The sequence below is a fragment of the Poromitra crassiceps genome (genome assembly GCF_964638095.1).
Source record: "Poromitra crassiceps genome assembly, chromosome: 16".
NCBI lineage: Eukaryota > Metazoa > Chordata > Actinopteri > Beryciformes > Melamphaidae > Poromitra > Poromitra crassiceps.
The window spans coordinates 39,006,148-39,021,147 of NC_139645.1; the positions used below are offsets into that span (position 1 = coordinate 39,006,148).

At 47.9% G+C, this 15,000-nt stretch overlaps 1 protein-coding gene across 3 annotated transcripts in view; it reads right to left on the minus strand.

Moving 5' to 3' along the window:
- cd276 (CD276 molecule) overlaps positions 1-15,000 on the minus strand; it is a 164,635-nt gene that overhangs the window by 24,554 nt on the left and 125,081 nt on the right. The gene's annotated exons all lie outside the window — the stretch shown is intronic.

The following is a 15,000-nucleotide window of genomic DNA, read 5'->3' on the forward strand; positions in this document are numbered from 1 at the left end:
TAGCGTACTTTATGATGCTGAGAAAACATGCTACTAAACATGTAGCGTACTGTATGATGCTAGGAAAACATGCTACTAAACATGTAGCGTACTGTATGGTGCTGAAAACATGCTACTAAACATGTAGCGTACTGTATGATGCTGAGAAAACATGCTACTAAACATGTAGTGTACTGTATGATGCTGAGAAAACATGCTACTAAACATGTAGCGTACTGTATGATGCTAAGAAAACATGCTAATAAACATGTCGCGTACTGTATGGTGCTGAGAAAACATGCTACTAAACATGTAGCGTACTGTCTGATGCTTAGAAAACATGCTACTAAACATGTAGCGTACTGTATGATGCTGAAAACATGCTACTAAACATGTAGCGTACTGTATGATGCTGAGAAAACATGCTACTAAACATGTAGTGTACTGTATGATGCTAAGAAAACATGCTACTAAACATGTAGCGTACTGTATGATGCTGAGAAAACATGCTACTAAACATGTAGCGTACTGTATGGGGCTGAAAACACGCTAGTAAACATGTAGTGTACTGTATGATGCTGAGAAAACATGCTACTAAACATGTAGCGTACTGTATGGTGCTGAAAACATGCTACTAAACATGTAGCGTACTGTATGATGCTGAAAACATGCTACTAAACATGTAGCGTACTGTATGATGCTGAGAAAACATGCTATTAAACATGTAGTGTACTGTATGATGCTGAGAAAACATGCTACTAAACATGTAGCGTACTGTATGATGCTAAGAAAACATGCTAATAAACATGTCACGTACTGTATGGTGCTGAGAAAACATGCTACTAAACATGTAGCGTACTGTATGATGCTTAGAAAACATGCTACTAAACATGTAGCGTACTGTATGGTGCTGAAAACATGCTACTAAACATGTAGCGTACTGTATGGTGCTGAAAACATGCTACTAAACATGTAGTGTACTGTATGATGCTGAGAAAACATGCTACTAAACATGTAGCGTACTGTATGATGCTAAGAAAACATGCTAATAAACATGTTGCGTACTGTATGGTACTGAAAACACGCTAGTAAACATGTAGTGTACTGTATGGTGCTGAGAAAACATGCTACTAAACATGTAGTGTACTGTATGATGCTAAGAAAACATGCTACTAAACATGTAGCGTACTGTATGATGCTAAGAAAACATGCTACTAAACATGTAGCGTACTGTATGATGCTGAGAAAACATGCTACTAAACATGTAGCGTACTGTATGATGCTGAGAAAACATGCTACTAAACATGTAGCGTACTGTATGATGCTGAGAAAACATGCTACTAAACATGTAGCGTACTGTATGATGCTAAGAAAACATGCTAATAAACATGTTGCGTACTGTATGGTGCTGAGAAAACATGCTACTAAACATGTAGCGTACTGTATGATGCTGAGAAAACATGCTACTAAACATGTAGCGTACTGTATGATGCTAGGAAAACATGCTACTAAACATGTAGCGTACTGTATGGTGCTGAAAACATGCTACTAAACATGTAGCGTACTGTATGATGCTGAGAAAACATGCTACTAAACATGTAGTGTACTGTATGATGCTGAGAAAACATGCTACTAAACATGTAGCGTACTGTATGATGCTAAGAAAACATGCTAATAAACATGTTGCATACTGTATGGTGCTGAGAAAACATGCTACTAAACATGTAGCGTACTGTCTGATGCTTAGAAAACATGCTACTAAACATGTAGCGTACTGTATGATGCTGAAAACATGCTACTAAACATGTAGCGTACTGTATGATGCTGAGAAAACATGCTACTAAACATGTAGTGTACTGTATGATGCTAAGAAAACATGCTACTAAACATGTAGCGTACTGTATGATGCTGAGAAAACATGCTACTAAACATGTAGCGTACTGTATGGGGCTGAAAACACGCTAGTAAACATGTAGTGTACTGTATGATGCTGAGAAAACATGCTACTAAACATGTAGCGTACTGTATGGTGCTGAAAACATGCTACTAAACATGTAGCGTACTGTATGATGCTGAAAACATGCTACTAAACATGTAGCGTACTGTATGATGCTGAGAAAACATGCTACTAAACATGTAGTGTACTGTATGATGCTGAGAAAACATGCTACTAAACATGTAGCGTACTGTATGATGCTAAGAAAACATGCTAATAAACATGTCACGTACTGTATGGTGCTGAGAAAACATGCTACTAAACATGTAGCGTACTGTATGATGCTTAGAAAACATGCTACTAAACATGTAGCGTACTGTATGGTGCTGAAAACATGCTACTAAACATGTAGCGTACTGTATGGTGCTGAAAACATGCTACTAAACATGTAGTGTACTGTATGATGCTGAGAAAACATGCTACTAAACATGTAGCGTACTGTATGATGCTAAGAAAACATGCTAATAAACATGTTGCGTACTGTATGGTACTGAAAACACGCTAGTAAACATGTAGTGTACTGTATGGTGCTGAGAAAACATGCTACTAAACATGTAGTGTACTGTATGATGCTAAGAAAACATGCTACTAAACATGTAGCGTACTGTATGATGCTAAGAAAACATGCTACTAAACATGTAGCGTACTGTATGATGCTGAGAAAACATGCTACTAAACATGTAGCGTACTGTATGATGCTGAGAAAACATGCTACTAAACATGTAGCGTACTGTATGATGCTGAGAAAACATGCTACTAAACATGTAGCGTACTGTATGATGCTAAGAAAACATGCTAATAAACATGTTGCGTACTGTATGGTGCTGAGAAAACATGCTACTAAACATGTAGCGTACTGTATGATGCTGAGAAAACATGCTAATAAACATGTAGCGTACTGTATGATGCTGAGAAAACATGCTACTAAACATGTAGCGTACTGTATGATGCTGAGAAAACATGCTACTAAACATGTAGCGTACTGTATGATGCTAAGAAAACATGCTAATAAACATGTTGCGTACTGTATGGTGCTGAGAAAACATGCTACTAAACATGTAGCGTACTGTATGATGCTAAGAAAACATGCTACTAAACATGTAGTGTACTGTATGATGCTAAGAAAACATGCTACTAAACATGTTGCGTACTGTATGGTGCTGAGAAAACATGCTAATAAACATGTAGCGTACTGTATGATGCTAAGAAAACATGCTACTAAACATGTAGCGTACTGTATGGTGCTAATAAAACATGCTAATAAACATGTAGCGTACTGTATGATGCTGAGAAAACATGCTACTAAACATGTAGTGTACTGTATGATGCTAATAAAACATGCTAATAAACATGTAGCGTACTGTATGATGCTAATAAAACATGCTAATAAACATGTAGCGTACTGTATGATGCTGAGAAAACATGCTAATAAACATGTAGCGTACTGTATGATGCTAAGATAACATGCTAATATACATGTAGCGTACTGTATGATGCTAAGATAACATGCTAATAAACATGTAGCATACTGTATGGTGCTAATAAAACATGCTAATAAACATGTAGCGTACTGTATGATGCTGAGAAAACATGCTAATAAACATGTAGTGTACTGTATGATGCTAAGAGAACATGCTAATAAACATGTAGTGTACTGTATGATGCTAAGAGAACATGCTAATAAACATGTAGCGTACTGTATGGTGCAAAGGTGCACAGGGAGCTCTTTTAATTAGCGCTGTTGAAGCTATCCTGTGACCCATATCTCCTAATGAAGGCATCACAAATGTTCTATTTACATATCTTTAGGCAGTAATGTGTGACCATTGGGAGAGCCCTCTGGCAGAGTCTTTGGTGCCAGTGAAAAGCGAGGCCATGTTGAGCTGCCTGGGGCTGCTTTCCAAGGCCTTCTCAATTCTAACAGTAGCACAGAGGGATGGTACATCAGTGACCTGCAGGTCCATAAAACTGGAAATATGGCTACATTTTAACAAGGCTTTGGACTGGTAATTCAATTTATTTCAAAAAGCCATGTTTTTCATTATGACACCCCCAAGCCAAATGAGTATGGATTACTGTTACAACTCCTATTCTTGGTGGCTTAGACTGGGCCAATACCAATACATATGGAAAGCGTGCAAGTCATTTTAACGTGAGGATTTGGTAGCAATTATTTTTGGAGAACAACCAGTTCTTAGTAGTAGCTTTTCTGGTTGCCTGCAGTTATCTGACTCCTCACTCCTTCCTTACAAGGCTGTTTTTAGAGAAAAAAAAAGAAAAGAAAAAAAAGTTACACTTAAAAACATACTTCACCATTTTACTTACTCATCATTTCCAAGCTATAGTCAAATATATTGGATTGTATTCCCTGAGGCAACACAAAAGGATTGAACTCTAAGGAACCTGCAGCCTCGCTCCCTATGATGGGCATCCTTAACTCATTGATACCTGATGCAGCATTTGTGTGTGTATCCCTTTAGACCGCGGTTCGCGGTCTTAAAGGGATACACACACAAATGAGGGATATACATGCAAATGCTGCATGGTATGCAGGTATCAATGGGTTAAACTATTCAGTTCATTCACTCACCAGGCTACAGGCTTTGACTCCCATGAGAAACAGAAGGTGTAGATTTCGGGTACAAGAGGTGCACACAAGGTGTTGTATTTTCATAGTTATGTGAATAATCCAATAGACAGGGCTGAGGGGGAATATAATAAGCACAGAGGTGACTTTGAGTCTGGTACAGCTGTCCTTGTTTTTGTCTACCTACTAAAGAGTCACCTTTATACTGCCGTGCCGCGGTGCAGCTAGCTAGCTCCTTAAAATCAACAAGACATTTAGGGTGATGAGCTATTCAGCTCGGGGCTTTAATACCATTCCAGCAATTGTCATCCATCCTTTGACTGTGGCCTTGGCATGGAGGAGGCGGGAGGCAGTGTGTGCGGGGGTGTGGCCTTGGCATGGAGGAGGCGGGAGGCAGTGTGTGCGGGGGTGTGGCCTTGGCATGGAGGAGGTGGGAGGCAGCGTGTGCGGGGGTGTGGCCTTGGCATGGAGGAGGCGGGAGGCAGCGCGCGGGGGTGTGGCCTTGGCATGGAGGAGGCGGGAGGCAGTGTGCGCGGGGGTGTGGCCTTGGCATGGAGGAGGCGGGAGGCAGTGTGTGCGGGGGTGTGGCCTTGGCATGGAGGAGGCGGGAGGCAGCGCGCGGGGGTGTGGCCTTGGCATGGAGGAGGCGGGAGGCAGCGTGTGCAGGGGTGTGGCCTTGGCATGGAGGAGGCGGGAGGCAGTGTGTGCGGGGGTGTGGCCTTGGCATGGAGGAGGCGGGAGGCAGTGTGTGCGGGGGGGTGGCCTTGGCATGGAGGAGGCGGGAGGCAGCGTGTGCGGGGGGGTGGCCTTGGCATGGAGGAGGCGGGAGGCAGCGTGTGCGGGGGGGTGGCCTTGGCATGGAGGAGGCAGGAGGCAGTGTGTGCGGGGGTGTGGCCTTGGCATGGAGGAGGCGGGAGGCAGCGTGTGCGGGGGTGTGGCCTTGGCATGGAGGAGGCAGGAGGCAGCGTGTGCGGGGGTGTGGCCTTGGCATGGAGGAGGCAGGAGGCAGCGTGTGCGGGGGTGTGGCCTTGGCATGGAGGAGGCAGCATGTGCGGCGGTGTGGCCTTGGCATGGAGGAGGCGGGAGGCAGCACGGGGGGGTGTGGCCTTGGCATGGAGGAGGCGGGAGGCAGTGTGTGCGGGGGTGTGGCCTTGGCATGGAGGAGGCGGGAGGCAGCATGTGCGGGGGTGTGGCCTTGGCATGGAGGAGGCAGCACGGGGGGGTGTGGCCTTGGCATGGAGGAGGCGGGAGGCAGCACGGGGGGGTGTGGCCTTGGCATGGAGGAGGCGGGAGGCAGCACGGGGGGTGTGGCCTTGGCATGGAGGAGGCGGGAGGCAGCACGGGGGGGTGTGGCCTTGGCATGGAGGCAGCGCGTGCGGGGGAAGGGGGGTGATGGTGTCTCTCTGCTATCAGCATTATGGAGTGTGATATTCCCTCGTCGTCCACCTTCACAGGACCTTGCCTCGGTAAAGAGGGGTTAATTGAACACACAGCAGAAAGAGTGTTTTCACATGGCCCACCCCTTTCAGAGGGCTTTTCACATGGCCCACCCCTTTCAGAGGGCTTTTCAAATGAAACAACTGGGTCACCGACTAACACTCTCTTCCCGGGCCTTGTTGCTAAGGCCCGGCTCCTTAGAGTCCACGAGTTAGAGAGACAGGGGCTCGCTCGCGCACACGGAACCAAGCCAGCTACTGACAGGATTACTGCAGCCCCCCTATTAAACAGCACATCACGCTCAGATTACTAAACTCATTTCAGAGAGGAGGCGGGGCTGAAGAAGTGTGTGTGTGCGTGTGTGTGTTTGTGTGTGGTGTGTGTGCGTGTGTGGTGTGTGTGTGTGCAAGGGGACTGGGGTGCTGTTGGCTTCACCAGCTGCAAATGAATGGTGAATTAGAGCCGTGCTGTTTGTTCCAAACAGTTTGCAGCCCTCTGCTCTCAAGGCAACAAAGGGAAGCCTCCCTTCTAAATGAATGAGCCCGGCTCTCTAGTTATCACTGCTTATTGTTCCAATCAGGCTGCTTTGAGCGGGGAGGCACGCACACACACACACACACACACACACACACACACACACACACACACACACACACACACACACACACACACACACACACACACACACGCGCTCCTCCGGACAGCTCATTAAGATAACACACATAACGTGGCACCCCATCATCCTGGGGCCCCTCATTTCAGCTCTTTTGTCTCCTGCAGGAACCTCTGGCTTTGTCAGCACAATTGGAGCCAGATGGCAAAACAAAGCTGGCTGTCTGCAGTGCTTAAAGAGTGATCTTCACTTCAGCAGCGCTCACAGCCCACCATTTCCACCTGGCCCAAGCAGGTGTGTGGACCATGACGAGAGAGAGGGAGAGCAAGGGTCGGGGGCAACCAGGGTAGTCTAGAGGGTAAAAGCACTCGCCTATACCACTGCGGAGACGCGGACCGGCAGCGGTACTTCCGGCTTGGTCAGACGTTCCTACAGACACAATTAGCCGTGTCTGCGGGCGGGAAGCCGGTGGGAGTCCTGGTCGCTGGACCAGTGCCGCCTCTGGTCACCCGGGGCGCTGGGTCGGGGGGAGTGGAACTGGGGGGATTAGCGTGATTCTTCTATGCGACACGTCCTGCCGGTGAAACGCCTCGCTGTCATGAAAAGAAGCGGGTGCCGACTGCACATGTATCAGAGGACGCATGCGCTAGTACTGCTCAGTGTAGCTAGGTGTGGGCCCACCTCCTTTAGCTAATGCTGTACTGCTCAGTGTAGCTAGGTGTGGGCCCACCTCCTTTAGCTAATGCTGTACTGCTCAGTGTAGCTAGGTGTGGGCCAGGTCCTTTAGCTAACACTGTACTGCTCAGTGTAGCTAGGTGTGGGCTAGGTCCTTTAGCTCAGTGGTTCCCAACCACCGGGCCGCGGACCGGTACCGGGTCGCAACGCATTTGGTACCGGGCCATGAGCCCGGTCCAAATTTTTTTTTTTTACAAACTACAAACATAAATAAACGTCAACTCGAAACTATGTTTCAACTACAACACAGCCTATAATATTATAGCCTATGTTTATTTAAAAAAAAAATATATATATTAAAATTGACAACCGGTCCGCAACTTTTTTTTCCATCTATCTACCGGTCCGCACCACAAAAAAGGTTGGGAACCCCTGCTTTAGCTAACACTGTACTGCTAAGTGTAGCTAGGTGTAGGCCAGGTCCTTTAGCTAACACTGTACTGCTCAGTGTAGCTAGGTGTAGGCTAGGCCTTCTAGCTAACACTGTACTGCTCAGTGTAGCTAGGTGTGGGCCAGCTCCTTTAGCTAACGCTGTACTGCTCAGTGTAGCTAGGTGTGGGCCCACCTCCTTTAGCTAACGCTGTACTGCTCAGTGTAGCTAGGTGTGGGCCCACAACCTTTAGCTAATGCTGTACTGCTCAGTGTAGCTAGGTGTGGGCCCACAACCTTTAGCTAACGCTGTACTGCTCAGTGTAGCTAGGTGTGGGCCCACCTCCTTTAGCTAACACTGTACTGCTCAGTGTAGCTAGGTGTGGGCCAGGTCCTTTAGCTAACACTGTACTGCTCAGTGTAGCTAGGTGTGGGCTAGGTCCTTTAGCTAACACTGTACTGCTCAGTGTAGCTAGGTGTGGGCTAGGCCCTTTAGCTAACACTGTACTGCTCAGTGTAGCTAGGTGTGGGCTAGGCCCTTTAGCTAACACTGTACTGCTCAGTGTAGCTAGGTGTGGGCTAGGTCCTTTAGCTAACGCTGTACTGCTCAGTGTAGTTAGGTGTAGGCTAGGTCCTTTAGCTAACGCTGTACTGCTCAGTGTAGCTAGGTGTGGGCTAGGTCCTTTAGCTAACACTGTACTGCGCAGTGTAGCTAGGTGTAGGCTAGGTCCTTTAGCTAACACTGTACTGCTCAGTGTAGCTAGGTGTGGGCTAGGTCCTTTAGCTAACGCTGTACTGCTCAGTGTAGCTAGGTGTGGGCCGACAACCTTTAGCTAACGCTGTACTGCTCAGTGTAGCTAGGTGTGGGCCCACAACCTTTAGCTAACGCTGTACTGCTCAGTGTAGTTAGGTGTGGGCCCACAACCTTTAGCTAACACTGTACTGCTCAGTGTAGCTAGGTGTAGGCCAGGTCCTTTAGCTAACACTGTACTGCTCAGTGTAGCTAGGTGTAGGCCAGGTCCTTTAGCTAACACTGTACTGCTCAGTGTAGCTAGGTGTGGGCCCACAACCTTTAGCTACCGCTGTACTGCTCAGTGTAGCTAGGTGTAGGCCAGGTCCTTTAGCTAACGCTGTACTGCTCAGTGTAGCTAGGTGTGGGCCAAGTCCTTTAGCTAACGCTGTACTGCTCAGTGTAGCTAGGTGTGGGCCAGGTCCTTTAGCTAACGCTGTACTGCTCAGTGTAGCTAGGTGTGGGCCAGGTCCTTTAGCTAACACTGTACTGCTCAGTGTAGCTAGGTGTGGGCTAGGTCCTTTAGCTAACACTGTACTGCTCAGTGTAGCTACCCACCTCCTTTAGCTAACACTGTACTGCTCAGTGTAGCTAGGTGTGGGCCCACCTCCTTTAGCTAACACTGTACTGCTCAGTGTAGCTAGGTGTGGGCTAGGTCCTTTAGCTAACACTGTACTGCTCAGTGTAGCTACCCACCTCCTTTAGCTAACACTGTACTGCTCAGTGTAGCTAGGTGTGGGCCCACCTCCTTTAGCTAACACTGTACTGCTCAGTGTAGCTAGGTGTGGGCTAGGTCCTTTAGCTAACACTGTACTGCTCAGTGTAGCTACCCACCTCCTTTAGCTAACACTGTACTGCTCAGTGTAGCTACCCACCTCCTTTAGCTAACGCTGTACTGCTCAGTGTAGCTAGGTGTGGGCCCACCTCCTTTAGCTAACACTGTACTGCTCAGTGTAGCTAGGTGTGGGCCGGCCGACTCTGCTGCTGGCTGCACACATCTCTCTCAGAGGCATTCGAGGATGAAAGTCATTGCCCCGCTGCACTCAGAGACCCTCCTGCACCTCTCGGCTTATTAAAATCACATGGTATTAACTTTGCCGTTCACACAGAGGCTGAATAATTCAATCAGACTAAAGAAGGAGTCAGATGAATAACTCTAATGACATTCAAGCTTGAGGGAGAGTTGCTCAGGACTGTGAGGGGGGAGTCAGCATGTGGACAGACAGAGGACTGTGAGGGGGAGGAGTCAGCATGTGGACAGACAGAGGACTGTGAGGGGGAGGAGTCAGCATGTGGACAGACAGAGGACTGTGAGGGGGTAGTCAGCATGTGGACAGACAGAGGACTGTGAGGGGGAGGAGTCAACATGTGGACAGACAGAGGACTGTGAGGGGGAGGAGTCAGCATGTGGACAGACAGAGGACTGTGAGGGGGAGGAGTCAGCATGTGGACAGACAGAGGACTGTGAGGGGGTAGTCAGCATGTGGACAGACAGAGGACTGTGAGGGGGTAGTCAGCATGTGGACAGACAGAGGACTGTGAGGGGGAGGAGTCAACATGTGGACAGACAGAGGACTGTGAGGGGGAGGAGTCAGCATGTGGACAGACAGAGGACTGTGAGGGGGAGGAGTCAGCATGTGGACAGACAGAGGACTGTGAGGGGGAGGAGTCAGCATGTGGACAGACAGAGGACTGTGAGGGGGAGGAGTCAGCATGTGGACAGACAGAGGACTGTGAGGGGGAGGAGTCAGCATGCGGACAGACAGAGGACTGTGAGGGGGAGGAGTCAACATGTGGACAGGACTGTGAGGGGGAGGAGTCAACATGTGGACAGACAGAGGACTGTGAGGGGGAGGAGTCAGCATGTGGACAGACAGAGGACTGTGAGGGGGTAGTCAGCATGTGGACAGACAGAGGACTGTGAGGGGGAGGAGTCAACATGTGGACAGACAGAGGACTGTGAGGGGGAGGAGTCAGCATGTGGACAGACAGAGGACTGTGAGGGGGAGGAGTCAGCATGTGGACAGACAGAGGACTGTGAGGGGGTAGTCAGCATGTGGACAGACAGAGGACTGTGAGGGGGTAGTCAGCATGTGGACAGACAGAGGACTGTGAGGGGGAGGAGTCAACATGTGGACAGACAGAGGACTGTGAGGGGGAGGAGTCAGCATGTGGACAGACAGAGGACTGTGAGGGGGAGGAGTCAGCATGTGGACAGACAGAGGACTGTGAGGGGGAGGAGTCAGCATGTGGACAGACAGAGGACTGTGAGGGGGAGGAGTCAACATGTGGACAGAGGACTGTGAGGGGGAGGAGTCAACATGTGGACAGAGGACTGTGAGGGGGAGGAGTCCGCATGTGGACAGAGGACTGTGAGGGGGAGGAGTCAGCATGTGGACAGACAGAGGACTGTGAGGGGGAGGAGTCAGCATGTAGACAGGCAGAGGACTGTGAGGAGGGAGTCACCATGTGGACAGACAGAGGACTGTGAGGGGGGAGTCACCATGTGGACAGACAGAGGACTGTGAGGAGGTAGTCACCATGTGGACAGACAGAGGACTGTGAGGGGGGAGTCACCGGACAGAGGACTGTGAGGGGGGAGTCACCATGTGGACAGACAGAGGACTGTGAGGAGGTAGTCACCATGTGGACAGACAGAGGACTGTGAGGAGGTAGTCACCATGTGGACAGACAGAGGACTGTGAGGAGGTAGTCACCATGTGGACAGACAGAGGACTGTGAGGAGGTAGTCACCATGTGGACAGACAGAGGACTGTGAGGAGGTAGTCACCATGTGGACAGACAGAGGACTGTGAGGAGGAGGAGTCACCATGTGGACAGACAGAGGACTGTGAGGAGGTAGTCACCATGTGGACAGACAGAGGACTGTGAGGAGGTAGTCACCATGTGGACAGACAGAGGACTGTGAGGAGGTAGTCACCATGTGGACAGACAGAGGACTGTGAGGAGGAGGAGTCACCATGTGGACAGACAGAGGACTGTGAGGAGGTAGTCACCATGTGGACAGACAGAGGACTGTGAGGAGGTAGTCACCATGTGGACAGACAGAGGACTGTGAGGAGGTAGTCACCATGTGGACAGACAGAGGACTGTGAGGAGGTAGTCACCATGTGGACAGACAGAGGACTGTGAGGAGGTAGTCACCATGTGGACAGACAGAGGACTGTGAGGAGGAGGAGTCACCATGTGGACAGACAGAGGACTGTGAGGAGGTAGTCACCATGTGGACAGACAGAGGACTGTGAGGAGGTAGTCACCATGTGGACAGACAGAGGACTGTGAGGAGGTAGTCACCATGTGGACAGACAGAGGACTGTGAGGAGGTAGTCACCATATGGACAGACAGAGGACTGTGAGGAGGTAGTCACCATGTGGACAGACAGAGGACTGTGAGGAGGTAGTCACCATGTGGACAGACAGAGGACTGTGAGGAGGTAGTCACCATGTGGACAGACAGAGGACTGTGAGGAGGTAGTCACCATGTGGACAGACAGAGGACTGTGAGGGGGGAGTCACCATGTGGACAGACAGAGGACTGTGAGGGGGGAGTCACCATGTGGACAGACAGAGGACTGTGAGGGGGAGGAGTCACCATGTGGACAGACAGAGGACTGTGAGGAGGTAGTCACCATGTGGACAGACAGAGGACTGTGAGGAGGTAGTCACCATGTGGACAGACAGAGGACTGTGAGGAGGTAGTCACCATGTGGACAGACAGAGGACTGTGAGGAGGTAGTCACCATGTGGACAGACAGAGGACTGTGAGGGGGAGGAGTCACCATGTGGACAGACAGAGGACTGTGAGGAGGTAGTCAGCATGTGGACAGACAGAGGACTGTGAGGAGGTAGTCAGCATGTGGACAGACAGAGGACTGTGAGGAGGTAGTCACCATGTGGACAGACAGAGGACTGTGAGGAGGTAGTCACCATGTGGACAGACAGAGGACTGTGAGGAGGTAGTCACCATGTGGACAGACAGAGGAAACCTGCTCTGCTTGCTAATAGCAGAATTAATTCGGGCCTCATAAGGACATACTCATACAAAGCAAAATATATTGCTGGCATCAGGAGAGAGGCAGGGAGAGATATTAGCATTCCATTGTGAGTCAATGGCACACTTGAAAAGCAGAGAGACATACCACGACCTAACTTGTTTATAATTTAATTCAAATTGAAATGAGGATGTGCCTGTGTAAAGAATGAATGGGCATGTAAGAGGGTGCTGTTGAGTGTGGAAGAGGCCTCGAGCCTGAGTCTACTGTGCAGTGCTAGCTTCTTCTTCTTCTTCTTGTGTTCAGTGCGTAGGAGGACACTCTGTGCAGTGCTAGCTTCATCTTCTTCTTCTTCTTGTGTTCAGTGTGTAGGAGGACACACTGTGCAGTGCTAGCTTCATCTTCTTCTTCTTCTTCTTGTGTTCAGTGCGTAGGAGGACACTCTGTGCAGTGCTAGCTTCATCTTCTTCTTCTTCTTGTGTTCAGTGCGTAGGAGGACACACTGTGCAGTGCTAGCTTCATCTTCTTCTTCTTCTTCTTGTGTTCAGTGCGTAGGAGGACACACTGTACAGTGCTAGCTTCATCTTCTTCTTCTTCTTGTGTTCAGTGCGTAGGACACACTGTGCAGTGCTAGCTTCATCTTCTTCTTCTTCTTGTGTTCAGTGCGTAGGAGGACACACTGTGCAGTGCTAGCTTCATCTTCTTCTTCTTCTTGTGTTCAGTGCGTAGGACACACTGTGCAGTGCTAGCTTCATCTTCTTCTTCTTGTGTTCAGTGCGTAGGAGGACACACTGTGCAGTGCTAGCTTCATCTTCTTCTTCTTGTGTTCAGTGCGTAGGAGGACACACTGTGCAGTGCTAGCTTCATCTTCTTCTTCTTGTGTTCAGTGCGTAGGAGGACACACTGTGCAGTGCTAGCTTCATCTTCTTCTTCTTCTTCTTGTGTTCAGTGCGTAGGAGGACACACTGTGCAGTGCTAGCTTCATCTTCTTCTTCTTGTGTTCAGTGCGTAGGAGGACACACTGTGCAGTGCTAGCTTCATCTTCTTCTTCTTGTGTTCAGTGTGTAGGAGGACACACTGTGCAGTGCTAGCTTCATCTTCTTCTTCTTGTGTTCAGTGTGTAGGAGGACACACTGTGCAGTGCTAGCTTCATCTTCTTCTTGTGTTCAGTGCGTAGGAGGACACACTGTGCAGTGCTAGCTTCATCTTCTTCTTCTTGTGTTCAGTGCGTAGGAGGACACACTGTGCAGTGCTAGCTTCATCTTCTTCTTCTTCTTCTTGTGTTCAGTGCGTAGGAGGACACACTGTGCAGTGCTAGCTTAATCAAAGAACTTTTATGGAAAGAAATGACAGCTCCATATTGCCCCATTGCAACATCAGCACCCAGCAGCCTCCGCCATTTTTTATTTTTGGAAGCGTGACAGCGCCAAAAGAACCTCGCACAGGCTCGCAGTGGTCAGCTGTAGTAGTAGTTTGGGGGAGTTTTACAGTATATCCCCCACTTTTTTTTTAGTCAGAAAGAAAGAAATGTCTCCAGACAGAACTTATGGGGGGTACCTTTTATGTATTTTGTGTAGTCTGAAGAATGTCAAAGAGCAATATCTGGCTATCTTGGCTCAATTAAGTGTTTTAATTTATGTTTGCATTAAAATTCCATGTCCGTTTCCACTCGAGTCGACTAATTTATAAATGGGTGATTTAGCAATGGGAGTATGCCATGTCTTGTCTCTTTGTTGTTTGAAAAATTGTTAAATAAAGAGTTAAAAAAAAAAGAATAGCTTAACTTTTCTAGCCAGGTTCAGTCTATCCAGGCCTATCCACTCTACATTTTTACGTTAACATACATTTACTTGAATGTTTGTTATGGGTATAGATTTATACATGATTGCAAATTCTACATTGACATTTTTTTCCCCTGATTATAGTCTGGACCATGTCTGCATATACTATTGTAGTCAGTGAATTTTTCAGCAAATGTAATCAGAATCAGAAAGACTAATGATCCCTCCCTGCATGGGGGGAAATTGGGACAAATTAACGCAGCTTTATCTATATACAGTATAAGCACACATGGAGCTGATCTTTCATCAATAAATGTGTTTTCTTTAGAAATAAATAAATCAGTAAATTGAATTGGTCAATCTGAACCCATGATTTCAAAGTGCTGTATTTATTTAATAAATGAAATTCAGAATGAACGTTTATATGTTTCTGCTTTAATCCTGCCATTGAATAAATAAGTAAATAGTATAGGCTAAGTAAATAGAATAGACCAAGATTTGCAATACGCCCGGAAAAGATGTTAATCCTGCAGTTTGTGTTGTCGCGCAAATGCGGCTGTCGTCCACTCCGTCAGAAGTGCGTTGCCGTGGTTTTAACCTCGGGTCCTTGCATTAGCTATTTATCTTGAAAAAACTAAAAGAAAAAAACGAAAAATTTTGCTTAGTTTCCACAATATGGTTGTTGTTTTACATCCCTGCA